The sequence below is a fragment of the Panthera onca genome, chromosome A2 (assembly GCF_046562875.1).
Source record: "Panthera onca isolate mPanOnc1 chromosome A2, mPanOnc1 haplotype 2, whole genome shotgun sequence".
Classification (NCBI taxonomy): domain Eukaryota; kingdom Metazoa; phylum Chordata; class Mammalia; order Carnivora; family Felidae; genus Panthera; species Panthera onca.
In genome coordinates, this window is record NC_138340.1 from 1287852 (window position 1) to 1304232 (window position 16381).

Sequence of the window (16381 nt, forward strand, 5' to 3'; positions counted from 1 at the left end):
TAAGCGGCCGACTTCGGCTCAGGTCATGATCTCACGGTTCATGGGTTCGAGCCCCGCGTCGGGCTCTGTGCTGACAGCTCAGAGCCTGGAGCCTGTTTCAGATTCTGTGTCTCCCTCTCTCTGACCCTCCCCTGTTCATGCTCTGTCTCTCCCTGTCTCAAAAATAAATAAATACATAAATAAATAAATAAATAAATAACGTTAAAAAATTTTTAAAAAATAAAAATAAATAAAAATAAAAAAAATAAAAGTAAAATCTTTAAAAATAAATAAAATAAAATAAAAATAAAGGAGGGACCTTGGAAATGCCAGAAAAACACAGAAAAGAACATTACTATCCAAAAATAATAACAGTGGTAACACTTTAGTGCATTTCTTTATTGGCCTCTTTTTTTTTCCTTGCCTTTTGTTTTGCTTTGTGTTTTACCAAGAGTAGAATCTTTCTGTATAATTGGGATCACCCTGAATCTGTCTCAGGTGGTAAGGGGATACCAGGTTCCCAGGCTTTTTGTGAGGATGCCGAATGGTGATTCATCCAAATAAATCAGCCCTGGATACAGTACTAGTGAGGCGATAGGAATGAAAATCCTTACTCTTGCCTTTTGAAGATAATTATGGATTCATGGCATTCAGATTCAGGTAGTTTTAATTGATTGGAATCATTATTTACGAAGGATACCTCTATGTGGGCCCCTGTGTGCCCTCCACACCCCTTAGAATTTGGAGAAGCCTCCTTCCCTTCTAGCAACGACATAGTCCAGGCCCACCTTCCCTGCCCTCAGACACAAAACCAACTATTCTCCAGAGATCCCTCGTTCCCTGGGGTGGAAAAGAGTTATGTGTGACTACATTTGGGGGGGGGGGGGAGGGGGTCTCGTGACTGCATTTTGGGTATTGTGGACATTGAATTACTACACACTAGTTTTGGTGGAAAACTGCTTCGTGGCTACTTCGGTGATCAGGTAGAAATGATAAACTTTGGAGAGTGTGAGCTCATACTGCTATTTCCAACTTCGCTCTCGCAATACTCTGCAGCAACTGTCCTCAGCAGATATGGCCTGCCTGGGCGCTAGACGCCGCCGGCCACCTGCTGTAAATAAAGTTTTATTGGCACACAGTCATGCCCATTTATTTGCATGTTATCTATGCCCGCTTCCTGGCTTCCAGGGCAAAGTGGAGTATTTGCCACAGAGCCCAGGTGGCGGGCAAAAACCCTTTGCAGAAAACATTTGAAGACGCTGCTCGAACGCCTCCCTAAACTTTTAGCCCCTCCCCCCAAATATAACGTTACCTTTTTCTTTTATCATTTGGCGAACCATGGTAAGTATCTGAAGATCCTGGTTGTAACTTGGGTAATTTCATATTCATTTTATCTCCCAACATCGAATACATGCACAGACCCTAAGGGTAACGGCCGCAGCACCTGAAATACCGCCGCTGGGAAATGAACAGCTGAGATCGCGGGCGCTGTTGCGGTGGCTGTGAATGCCTCGCCAGCTGATTGGGTCAGGGAAGGGGCACGTGACCAGCCCTGGCCAATGGGTGTCACGCGTTTCCTAGCGAGGCCTTCAGACCAACCCGGTATCACAGGACCCACTTCTGGAGGTGGGGAGCCCGACGCGGTCGCAGGGGCTGAAATGAAGGTGTTGGTTTGCCAACGGGCGCCTGTGCGCGCTGCCCAAGGAGGAACTGACGGAGGGGGCAGAGTGTTCCAGACCGGAGACGGCAGGCTTCGTGAGCAAGGGACCTTCCTTACAAGGCTTGTCCGGCGCCCTGTAAAACGAGCGTGCTCTGCACCCACCTGCCAGAATCTTAAAGCCTATATAGAGGCTCGGGCACAGACCATCCAGACGGCTCAACACCACCTCCCTGTCTCCGGGCTGTGTCCTTGGGCAGCTTCAATGCAAGGAAGCAAGGGGGACCACTTTCCCGGGACAGGGGAGGGGGGTGGAGCCTCCAGATGCCGGGATCCAGCTCACAGGTCCGCCAGCATCACATCCACCCAGTGACCCCCCCCAACGTGGGGGCAGGGCTGGCTCCTTCTGGAGGCTCCAAGGGAGAATCTATTCCTGCCTTTTTCAGCTTCCAGAGGCCACGCTACCCATGGGTTTGTGATTGCCTCACTGTGACCTCCACTGTCACAGCTCTGACTCCAACACCCCCTTTTATAGGACGCTTGTCCCGTCATTGGGCCCTCTGGGGGAATCCAGGGTCACCCCCATGCCGGGGTCCTTAACATAATCCCGTCTGCAAGGTCCCTTTTGCCATGTGAGGTAAATGTCTAGGAATTAGGACACGACATGTCTGGGGGCTGCTCTTTGGCCCGCCACAGGGTGAACCGAAGGCTCTCTATTTTAATAGAGGCTCCATTCCCATTGAGGTGTGCCTTTGTTAGAACTCAGCAAATGTGGGGGTGCCTGGGGGGCTCAGCTGGTTGGGCGTCCGACTTCGGCTCAGGTCATGATCTCACGGACTGTGAGCTCGAGCCCCACGTCGGGCTCTGTGCTGACAACTCAGAGCCAGGAGCTTGCTTCGGATTCTGTGTCTCCCTCTCTCTGCCCCTCCCCTGCTCATGCTCTGTCTCTCTTTCTTTCAAAAATAAATAAATATTTTAAAAATCTATTTAAAAAACCTCAGCAAATGTACACTTAAGATTTATGAAAGTCATCGTGTGTACATTTTACTTCAAAGGAAAAAAATTCAGGGGTGCCTGGCTGGCTGGGGGTGCAACTTTTGATCTCAGATTCGTGAGTTTGAGCCCCACACTGGGTGCAGAGATTACCGAGAGGTGGCGTAATTATTCCAACTTTGCTAGATGTTTGCACATTTTCAAAATCAAATGTTGGTGGGGGGAAAATAACATTATTTTTCACCATTTGGGGCTCAGGCTCCGAAGGCAAGGACAAGGAGGTGTCCCCGAGGCTCTGCGGGAGCCAGGTTTACCTGCGGCGGCGGGAACCACAGGCCCCCAAGGTCGTCTGCGGGGCCTCGCGTGTTGCAAGAACCGCGCATGCGCCGTCCGCCCCCACCACCGCACGGTCTGTCGCCGGTCTAGTCGGAATCGCTCCTGGGGCACTGGTTTGGGGGCGGGGTGGGGCCGGCCTGGTCCTTGCAGTGGGGTCTTTCCGTTCCTGATCGCGTTGGTGGGGCTGATGGCACATCAGATGTTGCCTTTACTGTTGCTTTTTTTACGTGATTCTTCTCTTACCCGTGTTTCTTCTTCTGTATCCCCCATGTCCTTGCTCCGCCCGGAACCAGGAGCGACAGGGTTAGCTTCTGGAAGTCAGCTGGGACAGTACCGCCAGTGCTGGAGGTGACATCCAGAGAGATTCAGTCTGCTGTGAGTTTCAGAGTTTTTTTTTTAGCCCAAGGGACACCTGCCTGGCCAGCTGCGTGGAAAGCAGCCATCCAGACTGCCCGCGTGTTCCAGACGGTTCCAGAGGTGCCTGGAACCTCTTCTAGGCCGGAGAGGTTTTGAGATTTGCCGGGAGCCTCGGCGGCTCCTTGGGCTTTGCAGATCCTGGGTGTTTGGCGACCTCCGGGCAAACAGGACGCCGAGCGATCCTGCTGCTAATCTGCGTCATCCCTTTGGTGAGAAAACGAGGAAGCTCTTTCACCTTTCCATCCTGCTCACTTTGTCAAAGTTCAGCTAGCCGGCCTGGGTGGAAGCGGTCTCTGAAAAGTTATGTTGTTGACAGTGGCATTCTACATATATATTTGTGCTCTTACTTTCTCTACACGTTTTTTCTTGTTCCGTTGCGGAAAAAAATTTGAAACTTGCGGTCTCCTCTGAACCTCTGTGCTCCCCATAATCTACTGTATCCATGGTGTTGGGAAGTGTCCACAGGGCCTTTGCTTAGCCTTTGCGCCTGCAGAAAAACTGTATGGCACTCTCATGTTGATCCTATTGTAAATCTAAATAGACATCTCCCTGGAATAATTAATTACATGTAGCACTGTGCTGTGTGGATAGTTCCCAGTGGGGGGGGGGGGGGGGGGGGAAGAGTTGAAGCTTATTCAAGTCAGAAAATAGGAGATTCTATTACGTTAACTTCACTATGGGAAATCCACATTTCCCCGATTTTTTTTTTTTTTTTTTGTCTTTTTAGGAAAGATGTATTGTGAAAAGTGTTAACATTAAAGTGAGAATTTAGTTCCAGTGGGCTTTTATGATGACACTAATGGAGTCTAGAAATAGCTATGTCTTTAGGGAAGCGTGGTTTCGTTTTTGATTTTTATAGGTGCGTACAAAGGAGGAATGGCCTCATGAATATTCTAACGTGTAAACTTAGCCTGCGGCTTTTGAAATGGAATGAGTTTGAGAAACTCAGAAAGTATAGCTGTATAATCTTCATGTTCTTTTATAATAATTTGAAGTCCTTGGGGCACCTGGGTGGCTCAGTCGGTTGAGCGTCCGACTTTGGCTCAGGTCATGATCTCACGGTTCGGGAGTTCGAGCCCCGCGTCGGTCTCTGTGCTGACGTCTCGGAGCCTGGAGCCTGCTTCGGATTCTGTGTCTCCCTCCCTCTCTGCCCCTCCCCCCCTTCTCTCTCTCTCTCTCTCTCTCTCTCTCTCTCTCTCAAAAATAAACAAACACTAATGGGATGGGGAAACAGAACCCCCTCTGGACAGGAGGAACACCATCTCCTTGCAAAGGGAGCACATAGAAATGGGAGGGCTTTGTGCTTGTTGTGCAATCCACCCAAGTTAGTCCGGTTGCTTCAAGTGCAGGTTCGGACAGAAACTGTTGTGACTCCCGACACTTCTTACTCAGGCCATCAATTCTTGTCTGCCAATGGCAGTTTGCTCCTGGAGGGTCGGGGAGGTCAGCTCTGAGCAGCTCACCCTAGGAAGCAGAGGGAAGACAGTGGGAGCCATTCAATGCCTGAAGGTTTCACGAAGAGGCTTGCAAATGCCCACCCGCAGTGGAATTTGTGCAGGGTGGTAGGTGAAGATTCCAGTGCACACAGCCTGCTCAGGCCGCACCCGATCTCATCACACCCACGTTGACGTCGAAGGGCTTGTGAGCTGATACTCCCAAGAGTCCGCGACTCTTCCTGAGAGTGTGGATTCAGGCAAAGGCTGGTAAAGCTGAGGGGCGCAGCTGACGGGGCTGAGTTAGGTGCGTTGCTGAAGGGGGGTGAGCAAACGTGCTGGGTTCCCCTCACTCACAGCACAGCCTCGTACTGCTGATCAGGACTTCTCGAACAGCTACAATCACGAAGGCAGGGGCTGCAGATGGACAGAGAGATCAGGAGCCCAAGACAGACCCTGTTAGCATCCAGGGGGGTGATTCAGGCTAACTGAATCACAGAAAAAACGCACGTCCTTGACAAATCACGCTGGGACAACTGGGTGTCACCACGGGAAAACACAACGTGACCCCTACCTCACACCATACTCAAAGTCAATTTGGGTGAGACTGTAGATGTAAATAGGAAAGACAAAACGATACCCTTGAAAACTTTTCTTAATGTTTATTTATTTATTTTGAGAGAGACAGAGCATGAGCGGGGGAGGGGCAGAGAGGGAGGGAGACACAGAACCCGAAGCAGGCTCCAGGCTCCGAGCTGTCGGCACAGAGCCAGACGTGGGGCTCGAACCCACGGGCCATGAGATCACGACCCGAGCCAAAGTCGGACGCTTAACCGACTGAGCCACCCAGGCGCACCCCAGAACAATAACATTTTAGAAGATGATGTAAGATAATGCTTCTGTGGTGAGAATTTCTGAAACAGGTCACGTAACAATAAAGGAAAAGAATGGTGTATTGGATTATATTAAAATTAAGAACTGTTAAAAAGGCAGCCCATCCAGAGAGCGAAAAGGCAGGACACACAGCGGGAGGTGTCTGTACTGTGTGCACCAAGTGGTTTGTCTCTGGGATCTACAAAGAGCTCCTGGAAATCGTTAAGAGAACATTAGGAAACTGGGTTGAACGCTGAGCTACACTTGACTAGATGAGCCACAGAGGGGGAACCCCAAATGGGCAACGAATTATGAAAAGGTGTTCGGCCTTATTAGTGAGTAGGGACACAGAACTTGAAATCACGGTGAGATAGCACTACAGACCCCACAGGCTGGGAAAAGAAATTCAGATGTGCTAATAAGAAACGATGGCAGAGGTGTGGGGCAGCAGGAACTGTTGTCATGCTGGGAAGTGATAAACCAGGCCACAGTTTTGAGGAAGAGTTTCGCATTATGGAGTTTGAATGCACACAACTGCTACAGCCCGGTAATTCCATTCTTACGTCGTACCCTCGTGAATCACATGCAAACACAGAGCCCAGACATAGTCACAGCAGCATTTTCTAAATGTTTGGTAATCGCCCCAAACCAAAAACAACCCAAGTCAAATGGGTAAATAGCCTGATAGTGTATTCATACAATGGAATATATACAGTCATGAAAATAAATACACTCTGGGCGCCTGGGCGGCTCAGTCGGTTAAGCGTCTGAGTTCAGCTCGGGTCGTGATCTCACAGTTCGTGGGTTTGAGCGCCATATCCGGCTCTGTCCAGGGCTCTCTGCTATCAGTACAGAGCCTGTTTGGGATCCTCTGTGTCCCTGTCTCTCTGTCCCGCTTCCACTTGTCTCAATCAATCAATCAATCAATCAATAATAAGAAACCAGACAGCACGAAGGACTTAAGTTTGGTCTGTAAGGCGTGAGGCAGCATCACGGTCTCGTATGTAGGGACACTGCGTAGGATACTTGTACGTCCTGAAAGTTCTTCTCCTTTATGAGTTCGCGGGGAAGCGTCTCATAAGAGACGCTTATGGAGACGCTTAAGGAGATGACCCACGTATGGAGTGTGAGGGGGGCAACAGTCTGGACAGGGGTCATATGTTGGCTATAATCACTTATTTTTTCAAGTTTTTTAATGTTTGGGGGGGAGAGAGAAAGAGAGAGAGAGAGAGAGTCAGAGTGTGAGTGGGGGAGGGGCAGAGAGAGAGGGAGACACAGAATCCGAAGCAGGCTCCAGGCTCCGAGCTGTCAGCACAGATCCCGACACGGGGCTAGAACTCATGAACCATGAGATCATGACCTGAGCTGAAGTCCGATGCCTAACCGACTGAGCCCCCCGGACGCCCCGATCTCTATTTATCTTTTAAACATCTTGTGTGTCCATGCCTGGCCAGAGAAGAGAGCGATGCATCTATCAGTAAAGGGTTTTATGTTTCAAGTGAAGACAACGACAACAACAAAAAGTTTTAGGTATATCCAAACGCAAACTTTCTTACCTCATGCCATACATTTGCAAAGTCCCAGCTCTATAGCCAGATGGCGAGGACATCCCGTTTGGTCCCAGTTAGATCAAGTTCCAGAACAGGTATAACTTCTATGGAGACAGAAATCAGGAAAATGGTTGTCTGGGGAGTGGAGGGAACTTTCCAGGGGCCAGGGTGTTCTAGATCTCGATGGGGGTGTGGGTGACATACCCTCCTCAGTTGCCTAAACCCATCCAGATGTGTTTAGGATCTGCGTACGTCACTGTGAGTAAACTATATCTCAGTTAAGTTCAGCTGATGTGAAAATATGACATTTTTACCTGTGCTCTGGTCTCCTTTAGAAGACACAGACATAGGCCGTGAGGACACACCAGCCCCAGGGGTGACGAGGGAAGGACAGCAGGCCATTTTGTCTCATCTGATGGACACTTTACGCTGCTTGCTGACCAAACGCCTGTCCCCGGTCCCTTGCAGTGTCCTTGAGGAGGTGAGAAGGTTCCGAATTTTGCATCCAGGGGTCTTTGGTTGGCGCCCAGCCCTGTTCAAGCTGGTGGTGGCCTCTAGGGGGCACTGCTGACAAGCTAATCCCAGGAATGGGGATTCGTTTGGGGGGAGGGGGGACACTCTTTCTTTTTTTTAAATTTTTTTTTAATGTTTATTTATTTTTGAGAGACAGACAGAGTGTGAGTGGGGGAGGAGCAGAGAGAGAGGGAGACACAGAATCCAAAGCAGGCTCCAGGCTCTGAGCTGTCAGCACAGAGCCCGACTCGGGGCTTGAACTCAACAGACCGTGAGATCATGACCTGAGCCGAAGTCGGACGCTTACCGACTGAGCCACCCAGGTGTCCCAAGGGGGCACACTCTTTCTATGAAGCCATCATTGGGGAGCAGGGCGGGTGTCGTCCCCCGCACCCTTCTGCCCTGTCTCTAGGGCCTGGATCTCACGCAGGGATAACATCATCCACACCAAAAATGCCTGACACTGAACAGAAAAAAAATGGAGGGTTAGCAGAAAATCTAGGGGGAGCTCCGAAGGGGACCAAGGCATGCCACCCCAAAAGCCGCCACTTTGGTGTAAGAATTACTTTGAGCCGAGGGCGTCTGAGCTCCCGCAATCCCTCATCTGCCGAAAACCAGAGGCTCCCAAAAGAACTCATTTGTCATAAATCCCTTCCAGGGAGCAAACCCTCTTCTCGGAGAAGGGATGCTAGCACCCTCCCCAGACTTTGTCACAGACCATCAGACCTCCTATCCACCCTCCTAACGGCCTGTTTATTTTTCCTAAAATTCATTTGCTCTCCCGCAAGTGGCCTTTGTCACCTCCTTTTTCCTGTTACGGTGGTGTATGAGCCTCAGACCCCACGCTTCCTTCGCACGCTTACTTCTTTCCGTGATGGCTGAGCGCGTAAAACTAAAAATAAGCAACTTCGTATGGCTCCTATTAAAATGTCTTTCACGGGGCGTCTGGGCGGCTCAGTCAGTTAAGCCTCCGACTGCGGCTCAGGTCATGATCTCAACGGTTTGTGAGTTTGAGCCCCACGTCAGACTCTGTGCTGTCAGGCCAGAGCCTGCTTCCGATCTTCTGTCTCCCTTTATCTGCCCCTCCCGTGCTCGCTCTCTCTCTCTCTCTCAAAAATAAAACATTAAAAAAAAATCTTTTTTAATGTCTTTCACCAGTTTAATTCACAAGCCCCCGGGCACAGAACCTAAGAGGGTAGAGGAAGAGGTTTCCCTCCCCCACACAACTGCTGTTTGTCGATGCTTCCTGGTTCCACTTGGCTCACATTAGCCTGGGCTGAAGGTGGAAACATTTCCAACCAGCCAGCCCAGCCTTCTCCTTGACATCCCGACCCGGGAAGGCACCTCCTCAAAGTGGGTCAGTGACCCCGAACGGGTGAGGCCCAGCCCAGTCGGGTGCCAGTGGGTTCTGTCTGGATTTAATCTCTGGGCCATAGTCTCATGCCAAGTCAGACTACGGGATCTGCCTGGGCAAAGAACGGACTGTTCACCCACGGGGAGAAGGTGGCTTCCCTAGGTCACAAACTGAGTATGTGACTGGGTTTGGGGAAAGGAAGGGGACACCTTGGACCGAGACCAGCAGCTTGTTACGGAACTCTGGAGTCCAGCAGCGGCGGGCAGTGGTGTTGAGACCATAGGTGCGTCACGGGAAGGGGCGCGGGGCGCTGTATGCGCACAGATTCCCATCTCAAATGACAGCGGCCATTCACGCCCACGGGGCTCCCAGCGCCCCGGTCGAAGGATGGGCCCGAGCGCGTGGAAACCACCAGATTTCGCCGGGCGGGCGCACCAGCTCTGAACGAAGGTTTCCAGCCCAAAGTGCTAACTGGATTCGAATCTAGGCTTTGAGTCTAGCCTCCCGCCTACGGGAAGTTCAGCGGGTCAGAAAACAAGCTGAGCGACTCCTCTCGGAAGCGAAGCCCTGGGGGACCTGCCAGGAGGCGGTGTTTGCAGGACCAGGGGTTTAGTCTCTGCAGGAAGTCGGGACAGGAGGGGGACTGATGGGTCCTGCACGTGGGCACCTGCGCAGAGATGCCCGAGCCCCCTCCAGCCAGTGGCCCCAGAGGCGCCAGACGGAGGCCACCGGGCCCTCAGAAGCCCCACTTCTTGGCCGCCCCTGGAGCCTGGCTCACCCGGGCCTGTCCTGCCTCTGCGTGGGTGGGGGCCACATGAGAGCGTGAGCGTGGTGGGGAGCTATCCTGGGGGACTATGACCCACCTGGAGCAAAGGGACCAAACAGGCCCCCAAGTCACGGCAGGCGGCCTGGGTGGGACCGCGAGGGAAGGGGTTTGTTTGGGTTTTTTTTATGAAATTTATTGTCAAATCAGTTTCCATACAACACCCAGTGTTCATCCCAACAGGGAGGGCAGGGTTTTAAATAGGTCTCCTGTTGGGGCGCCTGGGGGGCTCAGTCGGTTAAGCGTCCGACTTCGGCTCAGGTCACGATCACGCGGTCTGTGGGTTCGAGCCCCGCGTCGGGCTCTGTGCCGACAGCTTGGAGCCTGGAGCTGCTTCCGAGTCTGTCTCCCGCTCTCTCTGCCCCTCCCCCGTTCATGCTCTGTCTCTCTCTGTCTCCAAAATAAATAAACGCTAAAAAAAATTTTTTAAATAAATAGGTCTCCTGTCTCCCCTCGGGCCACCTGTGCTGTCCCCGCTTTGCTCGCCTGCCTTCCCCTCTGGCTCCTGCCCCCCCCCCCCGGCACTGCTAACACAGGAGCCTGGATGGTTCTCAGTTGTGGAGCGTCCTAGTCGCTGTGGGGGCCGAGCACATGCTCCATGCCAGGGGCACCCCAGTGTGACACCCCCGAGATGCCCCCAGACGTGGCCCAGTGTCCGGGGTGGGGGGCGGTTACCCCTGTTGAGAATCGTCGCCCTACCGGATCTTCCCAGGGAACCCTAACAAAGAAAGCCTTCCCCCCATGCCTGTCTCGCTGCGTGCTTCCGGGAAGCCTGGCCCGGGAGAGGCAGCGAGGGGGACAACCAGGTTTGGGGCCTGCGCTTTCCGAATAAGCAGAAGGGCGTCTGAGACTCAGCGAGACGGGTCTGATAAACGCACCGACTTGTTGACCACACTGCAGAGCAAAGTCTGTCCCCTACGCCACACGCGCTCCAGAGGCCGGCCCACCTCACGTTTTACGAGCTTCCAGGCTGACTGTTGCACTCCGGGAATGTTGACCAGGGAGGAGGATACAAGCGGGAATATTCTGGAATGTTCTGGAAGCACTCCGCCCTTCTCAGGAAGGAGGTGCCCTCAGGAACCACAGTGACTGGGATCCTACTCCTTCCCTCCCCCCCCCCCCCCCCCCCGCCCCTGCCCTTGACGTATCTCTCCCAGGACGTGGAAAATCCAAAGTCCCCTGCATCACGAGTCTTTACTGGTGACACCTGGCACTGGGGTTTGCGTCCCTCCCCGTCCCTCCCCCAGTTAACAGCCGAGGCACCAGAGGCCTGAGGGTTGTAATGTCCCTTTCCCCAGGGCAGCATTTGGGAGGGTCCCACGGGGGCCCGGGTCACAGGAGCGAGCGGGAGGCCAAGTCCGCGAGCTCCGCAGACCTTCACCGCGGAGGGCGAGGCGGGGACGGCGTCTTAGACGAGGAGGTCTCCACAGTAGGGCCGGGGGTGGATGGAGGAGAGGTTGGCAAACTGAGTACCAAGCGGCCAGAAGGGGGCCTCCCCCCGCGCCCAGCTGCGGGGCCCGAAGGAGATGGCAGGGTCGGGGGGTCCCGCCTGCTGGCCACGCCCCCGCCCCGCCCAGTCCTGGCCCCTCCCCCCGCCGCAGACCACCCACCCCAGACCCGGCTGGCCCCGAGCGCCAAGCGCCAGGCGGGTGACCCCACCGGTGAGATGCTCCCCATCCTGTCCCCTCCCCCTCCGCCCGCTGGAAATGGGGGGGGGGGGAGACACTGGGGGAGGGGTGGCGAGAAAGGGTCAGAGGCCCCACCGGCCAGAAATGTCCTTCCTGAGGCTGGGTCACGTTCCAGCGTGTGGATGGACACATTGTGTTTGTCCTCCATCCACGAACGGCCGCTTAGGTCGTGTCGACCGTGTGGCCCCTGTGCCTATGTCCCCCCCCCCCCCCCCCCGCCGTGGCTTTGTTGATCTATAAATCACCCATTTTAAGTGCAAAACTCAGGGTTTTTAGTATATCCACATAGTGTATACCCATCACCACAATCAATTCTAGAACCTTCCATCATCCCTAAAGCAGCCCCGTCCCCATCAGTCACGGCCCCCACCCCCTCCCCCAGCCCCCCGCGAGCCCCCTTCCTGTCCCTGGATGAGCCTGTTCTGGACGTTTCACACACGTGGACTCACCCCGTGTGGCCTCTAGTGTCTGGGTCCCTCCCTGAGCGTCGTGTGTTCCGGGTCGAACGCGGGGCAGAGGCTGCAGACACGCGCCTGTCGACTTTGGTCCTGACCTGGGGGAGGAGGGCCTGGGGACCTCTTCCCTCCGTCCCTGGGACCCGACTTGTCTTTGCCCAAGAGGATGTGCCGGCTCGAGCCTAGCAGTTTCTGCTTCCCTTCCCTGGGCTCACCTGGGCTTCCGGAAGCCATGCCAGAGATGTGTGCCGTGCACGGAAAGTGCTGGAAGGCGAGCACTCTACAGAGACAGGCTAAGACGGTGGTGCAGCCAGACACGTGAGCGAAGAGCCATCTTGGAGGCGGTCCCTCTGGGTCCGGGACAAGCCGTCCCGCTGAGCCCTTCCCAGATTCCCGGCCCACAGAATCATGAGAAAATTAAATGGTTGTTTTGAGCCGTGAGCTTTGGGATACTTTGTCATGCAGCCATGAGCTGGAGCACGTCCCTTTGCCCTGTCTTGGTTTTGGACGGTCCCCAGAGCAGGCCCGGGGGCGGGGGGAGGGGGCAGGGCGTCGTCTGTGTTGGACACGCCTCTGTGGGTCCCCAGTCTGGTCTTTTCCCCCCAACACGCACCCAGCTGCATCACCCAGCCCCTATCAGCCCTCCAGGGAAACCCCTCGCGATCGATTGCATGTGTTCTGGCAAACATGGGGACACAGGGCACCCCATCTAAACGCCCCCATCCTCCTCTGCTTCCCTGTCTTCAAGCTCTCACCTCCTGCCCCCCCCCCCCCCCAGATGGCTCTGGATTCCCAAACTCTCCTTGCTGGTTGCACAGAGAAACCCCAGCCCTCCCGGGCTCCTGCCCCCAACCCGGTCAGGACCCACCCGACAGGAGCAGCAGAAGCCCGGGAGACAGCCCTGCAGGTGACATCGGGTGACAGAAGGACGCTGCTGGACAGGCTGGAGAGCGGTCGGGAGAACTGGCTGCAGGCAGAGGCCTCCCTCCACCTGACCCCCCCCCAAGCGTCAGGAAAACCATTATCACCACCCCCCAGGGCAGGCACCATAAATGCCTACATTTAGTTAACTTAAAACTTTTTTAAACAATGTTTTAAGTATTTATTTTGAGAGAGACCGAAAGAGAGCGAGCAGGGGAGGGGCAGAGGGGGAGGGAGAGAGAGAGAATCCCAAGCAGGCTCCGCGCTGTCAGCACGGAGCCTGATGTGGGGCTCGAACTCACGAAACTGTGAGATCACGACCTGAGCAGAAACCAAGAGTCGGACGCTTAACAGACTGAGCCAGCCAGGCGCCCCACTTACACATGTTTTAAAACTAATATATTTTATGTGTTTTCATTCTGGGAAATAAAATAGTTCTGGATATGTCGCAAATATTTGCTGCTTTTATTAGAGAAAGAAAGGCAGAAAGGAGGGAGAGAGATAGGTGTCCTGAGGGACAAGACAGAGAGAGAGAGAGACGGGGCAGGCAGGGGAGGCCAGACTGTAAAACACGGGGAAGGAGTGTGTGCTCTCAGGGCTCTGCGGCCCCAGCTGTGCATGCTGCTTGTTTGCACGGAGGCAAGTGACTTGACCTCTCCGTGCCTCGGTTTCCCCATCCGAAAACTGCGTCCTCCTCCCTGCTTGCAGTGCCTGGAATACCCACTCTGGCCCCAAATACAGGGCCGGGAGCTCTCCGTTCCCACTGGGTCTTTGTCCCCTGCTCTGTCCTTCACTCTAGGGTGGGGGTCCAGGGGACACCCCCGGATGTCACGCATTGCTGTGGGGTGTGTTACCCTGGGTGGCCATCACAGGGTGTGAACCCCCAAGGAACCGCACCAGCGAGGGATAAAGGTATGGAAGACAGGTCACACCCTGCCCTGGTCCGTGACACCCCTGCCCCACTATCCGGATGGGGCAAAGTGAGGCCCCGGAGGGCAAGCCAAGCTTCACACGGAGGCGCCACAGTCAGTTTAGATTTTGGGGGCGGGGGGGCGGTCCAGAGACCTCACTCATTCAACCTCTCCCTCCACCAGCATCTATCGAGTGCCGACTGTGTACCCAGGGCTCAGGATGTGAGGACTGAGGACGCAGGAACTGGGGACCAACCGCAGACAGTGCAGAGGCCTGGAAGGGAGGGTTTGGCCCGCTGGAGGGTTTCTAGCTGGAGACCCACCAGCCTGCCAGGCTCCATACATTGAAACGAAATAAGAAGAAACACATGAAAGCATTTAGTTCCTCATGTGCATTGACCACATCTCACTCAGCGGCCACACGTGGCTGGTGGCTGCTGTCTTGGGCAGCTCAGAGGGAGAACATGTCCGTCATTCCAGAAAGTTCCGTCAGAGGCCCCCAGCTCGACAGTCCAGTCTGATGCATTTCTATTTCCAAAGGAGAAGAGAGGGGAGGGAGTTCCTGGAGCTAATCAGGGCGCTCTTGCTGCAGCCCCGGGGCGGAGGGCAGGAGCCCGCGGAGACACCTGGAAATCGGGACTCGGGCGGCCAGCTGCGCTGTAGCAAAGCCGTGTTGGTTGCGACATTGTAACACAGTTTTGCAAAATGTTACCACTGGGGGAACCGGGGGCTGCTTGAATGCCAGAATCTGCAATTGTCTCGGGAAGACCCTGAAGACCCGGTCTTTGGAGCCCCTGAGGTTTTGTGCCCAGGAGAGGCTCTCGCTCACCTGTCCTTGGTCCTGGCTCCTACTTGCAGGGTCGAGTCACCGAGCTGATGACCTTGGGTGAGGAGCGACCAGGGCTTAGACCCACAAGCTCCGGCGGCCCTGGCACCTTCAGGTGCCGCCAGGAACGTGCTGATAGGACACTGACAGAGCCGCGCTCCGCCGGTGTGTCTGTGACTCTGTTCCGGGGACTTGCCAGCTTCAGGCCAGGTGCTCTCCCCGAGGGCCTCGGGCTCGAGCGTCCTGACCCCCGAGCCAAGGCTGCGGCGCTGGGCAAGAACCCCGTCCTCCCCCACCCTTGTTGGTGTCCCCGCCTCCTGCTGCTTCACAGGGGGTCGCAAAAGGGAAACGGAGTCGGGGGGAGCTGGAGCCATCACCGTCACGTTCCATTTGGGGAAAGTGAGTCCTCATGGGGGAAATGATGGACGTGACAGAAACCCTACAGCATCTTCCCGAGGTTGCCATAAACCCCGAGCCCCACGTGGGGAGGAGTGAAAGGCCCGGGTGACCGAGGGCGTGTGTGCAGGCAGCCGCATGCTGGAAACGGTCAAGGCCGATGGCCCACCTCGCGGGGTGTCCCAGGCCCTGGGAACGCAGTGCCCCGCCCCCCTCACGCTGGCTTACCCCATCCAGGCAGCTTCTTCCTCACGTCTGACTCGATTCCATAATGTTCTCTTCTGGCCTTGCCCAACAGCAGGACCGGCGAGCTGGGGGTGGGGAGGGGTAGGGTGGGGGCACATGGAGGGCTCGGCATGGGCACTGGTGACAACGACAGGGACAAAACCTGCAGGAGTCCCCAGCTCTGAGGGAGGTGCCTGTGTGGCCCCCACCTTGGGGTGCTAAATTACTCCCCGATGTAACCCACCCTACACAGACTTGCTCTGCTCGTCTTTTTAACTTAAATTGAGGTGAAGTTTCCGGAACAAATCGGTGCTGTGTAGTACAGTCACCGTGTTGTGCACCCACCACCGCTGCCTAATTCCAGAAAGTTCCATTGCCCCAAAAGGAAACACTGTCCCCATCAGCAGTCACCCTCTCTCCGTCCCCAGCCCCGGCCCCCACGAGCCCCCTTCCTGTCCGTGGATGAGCCTGTTCTGGACGTTTCACACACGTGGACTCACACACCACGTGGCCTTTTACGCCTGGCTTTTTTTTTTTTTTTTTTTTTTAAGGTTTTATGTATTTATTTTGAGAGAAAGAGAGAATGAGCAGGGGAGGGGCAGAGAGAGCGCGCGAATCCTAAGCAGGCTCTGAGCTGTCAGCGCAGAGCCCGACGCGGGATTTGAACCCCAAACCGGGAGATCATCACCTGAGCCGAGGTCAGACGCTTAACCACCTGAGCCTCCCAGGCGCCCACTACTTTTTTTAAGTAAAATTTATTTTTTAAGAAAGCTTTAGCTTTACAGAAAAACTGTGAAGATGAGGGTCTCCATGCGCCCGCCCAGCCCCCGTTGCGCGCACGTAGCTCCAACGCGAGCCACCGTCTTGTGCAGCGCAGAGACCCTGGTCACAGACGTCACCTCCCTGGCGCCTCGGACGTGGCTGGCACCTCCTCTTTCTCAGGTGGAGGCGGGTGGGGCGCCGCAGTCATCAGCATGGGAAAGGCTCCTGGGTCCTCCAGCTTCAGGATTTTCCTGCCACTCCATGAGCGA